Source organism: Musca autumnalis, unplaced genomic scaffold (genome assembly GCF_047663935.1).
Source record: "Musca autumnalis isolate F117 unplaced genomic scaffold, ASM4766393v1 scaffold_4, whole genome shotgun sequence".
Lineage (NCBI taxonomy): Eukaryota > Metazoa > Arthropoda > Insecta > Diptera > Muscidae > Musca > Musca autumnalis.
Window position 1 is genome coordinate 51,309,759 of NW_027411977.1, and position 10,756 is coordinate 51,320,514.

General features: G+C 34.6%; 1 protein-coding gene across 4 annotated transcripts in view; it reads right to left on the bottom strand.

The window, feature by feature from the left end:
• Tie (Tie-like receptor tyrosine kinase) overlaps window positions 1–9,412 on the bottom strand; it is a 234,581-nt gene extending 225,169 nt beyond the window's left edge. Inside the window, exons 1-2 of one of the 4 annotated variants that reach the window (XM_073987735.1) lie at window positions 9,359–9,412; window positions 7,892–8,195 (exon numbers count right to left, since the gene is read on the bottom strand). The gene's annotated coding sequence lies outside the window, so the exon portion shown is untranslated. Of the gene's footprint in view, window positions 1–7,891; window positions 8,196–8,749 lie in introns of all 4 variants that reach the window. The other 3 variants (XM_073987737.1, XM_073987734.1, XM_073987736.1) reach the window with 3 other exon arrangements.
• Between the last annotated feature and the right edge of the window lie 1,344 nt (window positions 9,413–10,756).

Sequence of the window (10,756 nt, forward strand, 5' to 3'; positions counted from 1 at the left end):
CTTATCTTCGAACTTAAACTAAATTTGAACAAAATATTACGAAGGCCAAATTTTGGCCTTGCGCTCCAACCACTACACACGGTGTCATAGGGGGTTTTGCACCTTTCAGGCTATTTTCTCAGGAAGTATGAAATTGCCCCTGATGAAAAATGTACCGTCGTATGGGGGGCAGTGAATACAATTTGTTACAACAAAAATTAAAGCGATTCAAGTGCAGGTCCTAAACTGAACTTTTCCGAAATTTTGTGTGGGAGGTACCCGAAGGAGTGGTCCGATTCAGTCCATATTGGAACCTCATCTAAGTCTGGTAGAAATTTTACGATGTGCAAAGTATGGACCAAATCGGTTACTGCCTTCAAGAACTTCGAACTTTTGTGGCGAGGTACCGGAAGGAGTGAACCGATTTAACTTAACGAACGAACGAACTTAAACTAAGGTTGGACAAAATATTACGAAAGCCAAATTTTGGACCGAATCGGTCGACCCGACGGACAGACGGACATGCATAAATCAGCTCGAAAGTGTCTGAAACGAATTTAGTCCAAACATCCTTTTGATCTAAAACCATTATTTCGATGAGGCACATTGTGCCCGTATGAAAGTGTACATACCCTCGTTAGCATAAATGCTGAGGGTATAAAATCGGGACGTACAGTTGTATTGCGGCTATATCAAAACGTGAACCGATAGAGCCCATTTTCAATACCAAACATCTTTGGAGTAATTAATTGAACATTTTGTTCCCATTAAAAATATCTATCTTAAATATTGCGAACGGACGGACATAGTTATATATTTTATATGATCCCCGACGAATACTTCGATGTGTGACAATCGGAATGACAATGTTTAATTATATTTTCCAGAATGGTATACAAATATATACGATTTTGCAACACTCTATAGATTTCATAGATATAAGACTGTTGTTGTTTTTTCTTGCTGAATAAAATGCTTTTTATTTTGTCTTAAAAAATAACAATAGCACCTTTACAATGAAAAAAGTACCATTTTAGTATTTTTTGAAATTTTTAATTTTCTTTCTGCCATGAAAGCACCTATGCCCATAAATTTAGGTGTAGACGCCAGCAAAAAAAATCATTACCAAATAATGGGTTTTTATAGTATTTTTTGGTAGTCATAGTCGAAGTTCGGGCTTTCTCCGGGAAAAAAAAAAATTACCGTTGTAAAGGTTACGCTAGAAGAACCTACCGAAAAAATCTAAAAACTATCCGAGAGGAGCTCTTAATCGTCACTTGTTCCGAACTTGGTGTCTGAGGTACGGGAAGGAGTTGAATGATATATTCCATATACCAACCTGATACATGACAAGATGAAATAATACAATGTGCAAAGTTTGGACCAATCAGAAACTCCCTGCGAGAGTTGTCTTGCGGATTTGTCAGGGTTTCTTGGAGCGTTTAGGCCATTATTTCAGTATGTATGGACTTGCGCCCGAAGAAAAAAATTGTACCGCCGTAAAGGAAGGTGCCTTTAACACCCGTTAAAGGTAGTGAGCTAACATGGGCCGCGCGTTCACCCATAAGAATGTTAAAACCTTGGGTTTGGGCGTCGGGTTAGTATCCCTCCCCCCTAGAAAAAACAGCCTACTTTGATTGGTTTACGTGGTGGATATACTTTATAGCCTCAATTAGATACTATGAAAAAAAAAACAAAAGAAAAGAAAAACAAACCCCTCTAAAGTTGACGAACCCCGCAATCGTGTTAAGGACCACAATCTGCGAATCCTCACCTTCATAGAGAAGGAGCAGTTTACGCATTGGCAGATGTACTTGAAAAGTACAAGGCCGACATTACTACCATACAGGAAATACGATGGATTGGGAAAGGCGTCGCAACAACACCTAATGGTGACGCACTGTATTAGAGCTGCCATGACGTAAAGCATGAGTTTCGTTGCGGATTTGTAGTTGGTCAGAGGCTAAAATATCTGGTCATTCACCCCAGTGAAGTGCTGCCAGAAGTAGAGACATAAGTGCTGCCAGAAGTAGAGACATATTTGCCGATATTGTGAACAATTTATGAATTTATCTAATATTTTTATTTTTATTTAAAATCGAATTTTTATTGTAATTGTATTGATCGCTAAAATTCGTATGACGAACAGGCAAATAAAGAAGAAAGAAGAAGGCCCCAGTGAATGAAAGACTTGCTACAATACGGATAAAAGCAAAATTCTTCAAGCTTTATCTGCGCTCATCCTCCAACCGAAGACAAGTACAAACCGACCAAATATTTATTCTACGATCGCTTAGAAGAAACATATGACCGTTGTTCTGGCCATGACATTAAAATTATTTTAGGCGATTTTAATGGCAAAATTGGAAAGCAGAATATCTTTGGCCCAACAGTCGGGAATTTCAGTCTCCACAGTGAAACATCTGACAATGGTATGAGGCTGATAGACTTTGCAGCTGCAAAAAACATGGTAGTTAGCAATACCAGAATTAATCATCTCGGTATTCATAAGGGCACCTGGCTGTCTCCAGATCAATGAAGAAGTAATCAAATTCATCATGCTGTGATAGATGGAAGACATTCATCGCGCGTGTTGGATGCATGATCTTTCCGAGGTGCAAACATAGACTCGGATCACCATCTTGTTGCAACAAAGGTACGTATCCGATCAAATGTACGTATTGAAAGTACGAACAAACACAACACGGAAGTTGGACATCCTGCTATCACAACAGATAGCCACAGCATTTTCCATTTAACTGGCCATATTGCTTAATCAAAGCTCTCCTCTTACCGATACCATATCAGCACAATGGCAATGTATTGCCCACTATGCGCAAACAGCCGCAAACCTCTGAAAGTGGAGCCTATTTCCTAACCTTTAGACAGCGGATTTGTTTGCAGAAATGTCATTTTATTGACCAACACATCAAGGTTCCATCTTCCATCAGAATCAGAAGCAATCGATTGTACCCGTCAAGGTTGTTTGTGTCAAACTCTATCTTATTGTGAAGAAATACAACATAATTGCGCGACTCCTACTGATATTCCGAGGTATTTCAACCAACTGTCAATGTACACCCTTTGGCGACAGACATCGCACCCTCGAGTCATTTTAGTTGGTCACAGTATAATGTAGATCTTTTGGACCAATACTTACCCATGGACTTCCCCACGAAAAACATAATATCGCCGTTAACAGGACCACAAGAGCACCTTCAATAAAAATTTGCAAAGAAAAGGTTGATCCGTTTTCGGGCCATTTTAAAAAACTTGAACCGCCGTAATGTTGACAGCAAATACAAGTTGTTGCAAAAAAATCAAGGAGATTCGAGAGCAGGTCCTAAACTGCACTTTTTTGAAATTTTGTATGGAAGGTAATCGAAGGAGTGCACCCATTTTCGAAACTAATCTATGTCAGATAGACATATTACGATATACAAAGTATGGACCAAAAAAAGAGGTTTTGTGCGCACCATTTTAGCACAAACTTTTGAACTTTTGTGAGTGAGGTACCCAAAGGAGTGGACCAATGTGGCCCAGACAGACGGACGGACATGGCTAAATAGACTTCAAATTGTCTGAAACGGATTTCGTCCAAACATACTTGGGGTCTAAAACGATTATTTCTATGAGGTACTTTTTGGTCGTGGCCTAATGGCTGAGGGTATTAAAAAATCGAAAGTGGAACTCATAAAGTGTGTCTGGCAGTAAACGGCAACAATGCCAAATTACTGGTATCGAGGCGATAATATTGTACAATAATATGAAAATCTGCATTTTTTATTAAATTTGTTACGGTAATCCACCAAATTTTAGAAGGATACATAATATCATCATCAGATTCATCTGAATTGACTTTGTCCCATGGTTTTTGTGATACCATAAATACACAAATTGTGTAATTCAGGAGAATTTCCAGTTTTCGTTTGTTTACCTTTTGTTTGCTTAATCAAATTAATTGTAAACGGGTTTTTTACTCCCGGGTAATGAAGTTTATAACCAACAATAGAAGAAATGGAAAAAGCCCAACATTTCTTTTCTATCACGGATAATGGAGGTTCCCGGATTATCGATTTTTTTAAGTAGTTACGACTACCAAAAAGTACGATAAAAAACCATTATTTGATGTTTTTTTTTTTTGTTTTGCTTGGTACCAATGCTTATGTTTGTGTGGTTCCGAAGTCTAAATATGTACTTGCGCATGCAGATAAAGCAGTGTTTGATATCTTTTAGAGAAATTTCTTCGAAATATCTACGGGCCAATAAGCGTTGATGGTGAATAACGTTCAGAATCGTTTTTTTCCTGGTCAAAACTTAGTAACTTTTGAAAGGATAGAATTCGAATGTTTTCATTGGAAGGCTGAATATGTATATATCTATCGAACACAAAACAAAAATGAAAATATCTCACGGTGCGCCTTAACTAACTTTAAATGAAAGGTGCTCACACCTAGGAAGTTTCAGCTGATTTTGAAACTACAATATTGATAGATGAGAATAATCAAAAAACAAAAACAAATCGCCGGAGGGATTTTCAAATAAATCGCGGTTTAAGTTCACATTTTTAGGTTTTTTTAGGTTTTCACGATTTTGCTTGAAAACTGCAAGGCCTATCGTTATCAGACTAAAGAAAATATTGTAGCAGTGAAAATTCTCTACAGGATTGGCTTTAATGGTATTTTCGTAGGTTTTACCATTTTTTTAGATATAGAAGTTCAAATTGGGACAATACACTGACTGTATTGCCTCCTTACTAAACAATTAGAGTTGTATAGTTCATGAACGAACTAGTTCAATTGAACGATTCATTGAATAGAGCGTATGAACTAGATCAGTCGATATAGTTCATTGAACTATAATCAGTCGGCGACCGTACGATCAACGAACGAACGATTCACAGTCTAGTTCATAAAGTTACGCCGTCGTCAGTGTTAAGTGATGCCTTCGTAATGTGATGAGTTTGTTTACGTTTTGGATCAAGGTACAATGAATAGCTGTTCGAAACTGAAGATTTCTTCAAAAACACAACAAATTCCACATATTCCCATGTTGAATGTGCCTTGTTCTGGATAGAAAAAAATAATAATAAACACACACACACTCAACATAAGTTTTTTGCTATTGTTTGTTTCTATTTGGTGTATGTATGCGTTTGATTGAACGATTATGATCCGAATGATTGAACTGGATAGTGAACTATGAACTAGATTCCTGAACTAGCTCAGTTAAAAGAGCTGAACTATTGAACTAGATCTTTCAAATGAACTAGATTGTACAAGTCTATAAACAATGTCAAGTACGGTGCCCCTTAACTAACTTTAAATAAAAACCGCTTACAACTGAGAAGTTTTTGCGGATTCTGAAACAGCAATGTTCATAGATGAGAAAAATCCAAAAACAAGAAAAAATCGCTGAAGGGATTTTTGGGTTTATTTTAGGTTTTTGAGATTTTGCTTGGAAATCGCAATTTCTATCGAAATGGACTAAGGAAGATGTTGTAGAGGATTTTCACTGCAAGAACAGATTCTTTAGTACCATGTCCATAGGACTTGTCACTTCCAAGTAAAAGCCTGAAAACCCAAGATAAACCCAAAATTGTGAACTTTGACCGCAAATTATTTAAAAATACCTTCAGCGATTTTTTCTTGTTTTTGGATTTTTATCATCTATGAAAATTGCTGTTTCAGAATCCGCAAAAACTTCTCAGGTGTAAGCACCTATCATTTAAAGTTAGTAAAGGCGCACCGTGAGTCTTGAATGGGATGAAAATGAGAAAAGATGGAACGACAAAGTGGGGTTCTTGAGTTGGGTGAAAATGAGAAAAGAAATGGAACGGGCAAAGTCGAGTCTTGAATCGGGTGAAAATGAGAAAAGAAATGGAACGGGCAAAGTCGAGTCTTGAATCGGGTAAAATGAGAAAAATGGAACGGGCAAAGTGGGGTTCTTGAGTTGGGTAAAAATGAGAAATAATGGAACGGGCAAAGTGGGGTTCTTGAATCGGGTGAAAATGAGAAAAAATGGAACGGGCAAAGTGGGGTTCCACAAAAAGTGCAGTAAACATGGACTTTTAGTTGAAGTTTTTAAATTTTTTTAATTTCGTCACAAACAATATTTGTTATTTTCAAAAACTGCTTGTTGGTTAGTTCTAACTACTTAAAATAGTCAAACACCAATAAACAAACCATAAAAAGAAAACAAAAAATTAAAAAAAAATTGGAAAAAATTTAAAAATAAAAAAAAAATAAGTTTTTTTTTAAATTATAAAAAATACTCCTTGGGTTTTCATAAAACTCATATAACTCTTATAAAAAAACTCACATATATTAAAAAATGTCAATTTAAAAAAATCTATAATTTATATGAAAAAAAACACAAAATTTCATCCATTTAATTTCAAAAAAATTAAAATATTGTTAAACGGACGGAATGGGACTTGTACAAAATAATATATGGGCTGTAAAAGAACATCCTCGGGCTTCGTTCTGTGAAAATGGAACATTGTTCCAAGGTGTTCTCTAAAAGATTTAGTCCACTAAAGTTGGAATTTCACTAAAATTTAGTAACGGAGGAAAAGTAAATAATTCACTTCGTATAAACGCTATGGTACTTCATTGACAACAATCCTACCTACCTAACAAAAAAAAAAACAATGAACCCAATATCTGTTACAGTTTCAGAGAAATTTTTCAAAATTCTCAAGAAATTTTTCAAAATTGCGAAAAAAATGTTCGTCTTTAGGAGCTCACCACGCCCACACCTTTCAATATTTTAATTTAATTTTGTTTTCCTGAGTTTCAATATGTTTACCATCGAATCCCAAATAGAAATTAACAATCTGTGACGACAAAAAAATGCGGTTTTGGCCAGGAAAATCGATTCCTGAACCATTCCTGATTCCTGAATTACGAGCTGTATCGGCTATACAACGGCACATCAATATACGTAGGTTAGACGTATCGAGATGCAACGATTGCCTTGGCTAGGCCATGGCAAAAGAATGAGTGATGCTGAACCCGCAGAAATGGGAGGCCAAGGCTTCGATGGAGTAAAAAAGTGGAAGGCGAAATAGGTATTCGATATTGAAAAAGTAAAGCAACAAAAGAGAGGAATTGAAATCTTTTCATAGTTCGACTTATAAGACAAATATATATATGAAAATGAACTGAAATTGGGAATTTTTCGGGAATGTTCGCTTATGGCATGCGCTGCATTCGGAGCTTGACAAAAGTCTAATTTAAGTTTTGTTCCGACAAAAATTAGTGCCGAAGCATAGTATGTTGAGTTGTTAGAGAACAATTTAATAGATTTAGCTGGAGAACTGTATGAATATAATTGGACTTTCCAGCAGGATAATGCCACTATCCGCGTTGTTCGACTTACAAAGGACTCTTTAAAGGCACGAAATGTACCGTTATTGGAGTGGCCATCTGTAACTCATGGCCATAAAACCATTGACGACCTTTTGGCATACTATCTGCCAAAGTTTTCGCAAATTAAAGCAGTACACGACGACGCTGAAAGAATCTAAATGTGCAGTATTGGCGGAATAGAAGTATATCACCACTAACACCTTAAGAAACCAAGTCGGCTCTATGACACGAAGGTTACAACAAGTCCGAACCCACAAGAGCAATACAATATCTTATTAAATGTACAACAATTTTGTTCAATATTATAATTTTTTAAAAAAAAAACGAATTTTTTTAATATGAAATTACTAAGAGTACAATTTTATTTTATATTTTAAAAGCAATCGTAAGCACTAACTATAATGTAAAAAGAATATTGAAAGTATATTTTGTTTTCGACAATAAATATCACAATATTAGTTTGCACTTATAATTATTTTACGTAAGTATATATTCATTACAATTATTTTTAACTAAATGCAACACTAATCTAAACTCACCTTCACTGCCATTTGAAAATATAATCCAACTTTGTAATTTTGAACAGCTCCAAACAATATTCAAGCCATGAATTCTGAATGGGTGAATAAACAAAATGATATGCGGAAAACGAAGAGATTTGACATTAAAAGGCACATAACACGGATTTGTTTTCTTAACTTAACAAAAAAATAACCCGCTCGAACACATTTAATTTTATTTCGTTGGAAATATTTTTTAAATTGGGTATTATTATTTAGAACAATTTCGTTTTTTTATATTAAAACTCTTTTTGGGAATTATTTTAACAAATTTAACATTTGGCTAAGAAAATAAATGAAAGAAGAAGAAGAATAAAGACACATGTATTAGAAAAAATCACTGAAAATTAATAAAATAATTATTTTTGAAACACTTGTCAATATTTACTAATTTTTTTTAACATGCTCTACTAAAAATAACATTAAAATCAACATGAGAGAGGGTAGAGCAGAGAAGAGCACACATAGAACAATAACAAAAAATACAACTCCGAGAAACAGGTGTAGCCAGTGTAGGTGTTATAAATTAACTTGTTGTTGTTATTTCACATATTTGTGTTATTTTATGTGATTTTTAATTTGGTTTTGATTTAGAAAAAACTGCTCCCTATTTCTCTCAAACACTCAAAATCCGACCAAATGGAACTCACACCATGAGAGTAATGCAGAAACTGGTACTTGTTAGACACAATGAATTTTAGACATTTTATTTAGAAAAAAACAACAATATTTTCTTAAAATAAATTTATATAAATTCGTTTAAATATTGTACTAGAATTTGTATTATTTGAAATGTTGATTATCTTTTAATATATTGAAATAGATATATCTTTCAACCTTCATCATATTTATTACAAATGCATGCACTATATTTCATGTTTTCCATCACCATTGAATATTCAAATCAGTGAAAACTTATGTTAAACACTTTTTTTGGATTTTCTCCAACACATTGGCATTTTATCTTTTCATTTTCTTATTTCACATTACACATATTTTCCATGCAATACATTTCCATTGCCTTAACACAAATTTTCTTGTTACTCTTGTTTGGCTATCGGCATAGAAAACATTTTTCCATACGTCTTGTCTGTGTTAACAAAAACTATTTTCAATGTATTCAAAAACTGTTTTCATTGTATTTGTTGTTATTTTATTATTTGTTTTATTATTCGTTTTTTTTTTTTTTTTTTTTGTGTTGTTTTTTCACTCTTTTATTTCTTATTTAATTTATTTCTTTATTTTGTTTGATTTTATTTCATTTTGAAGGTGGAGGGAGAGTATCTTAAAGTATGTTGTATTTGCAATTGTTGCTGCATTTGAACCTACACATGTTTCATACACCCGTCTCGTAGCCGTCGTATTCGTTCGTTTGCTGTTGTTGGTTTTGTTTTTTTTTGTAATTTTCTTCATTAACGGTCGTCAACACGAAACAACGAAACATACAATCGCATTCTTCCGCTAAATGTGGCTTAAAACCGTAAGAGTTACGAATAAACTGAATTCAAGTTTGAAACTTTTCTACTAACCAAGTGCTAAGATTTTTCGACCAGCTTTCTCTCAGCCCGATCTGTATTTTTTGTTGTTTGGTATAAGAACTTTGTTTAAGCTTTATTTGTTTTCTTATAAAAGTATTTGGTTGATGAAATGACTAAACAAGGAATGTTTGAGAATCAGCTTAAATAACACAATAATCTGCCACTGCGACATCCAGTGGGCGATAGTACAACATTTACACCATAAACATAAATCACAAGCTATGACAACTAGATGGTGCTACGTGAAATATTTCTAACAAGTATACCTAGGCCACATTTACACTATCACCTAAATAATCAGTTTTGGCAAAATACATACGCCATTTATTTGTCAGATATCACATGAGAGTGAAATCAAGAAAGCGAACAGCTTAGGGGTAGTTTACACTATATGTAAATGTCATATGACATGAAATTTTCCATCGTTATATATTCGCTAATATTTGCAATATTGGAGATTTTCCATACGACATTTACTCTTTGGGCCCACACCAGCAAAAATGCAAAAAACTACGTCTCCACATTGCTTCCGTGGGTAGATATGGAATGGTTTTTTTTCGTGTCATATGACATTGATAGATAGTGTAAACTACCTCTTAGACTATTGCTTGGTTTACATTTACGAAATCCACTCGATTTCAACTGTCAATTCCTTTGCGTATACGTGAAATGAAAACTCATCTCAAATCCATTGGATTTCGTTTGACGTTTAGGCAATGGAATTGGAAGTTGGAATCGAGTGGTTTAAGGGCATTATCTCGATTTAAGTGCTTAATCCACCCAAATCCAACCTGATTTACCATACAAAATTAAATCAAATCAAAACTTGGGTTTGTTTTAAATCAAATGTTAAATCGAAATATTTTGATATACAACACTGCTTTTTGCTCCTAAAAATGTAACTATTGCAGTCTGTACCAAAATTGGCAACTATGTTCATGTGTCGTTTATTTACTAGGGTTATGACTTTTTGACCTTTTTTCTCAAAAATGAGTTCCTGTAGCGAGAGTGAATGAACTTTTGCCTATTAAAAATTTGCTCCAACATTTTTTTCCTGTTACACGAATAAGCGACATTTTGCCTATTAATGACTAAAATAATTTTTATACCATTTAAATATTGAAAAAGGTCCCGCACAAAGCACTTTCAATTTATCCCAGTTGTTCGGGTAACTAGGGAATAACTAGCAATTTTGCTGGCTATTGGTAAACACCCCTAGTTACCACCCAATCTACTCGCAATGCTATAGACTGGTGAATTTAACATGGGGATGTCATAGGAAGGGGTCTATTGTCCCCCCACTGCA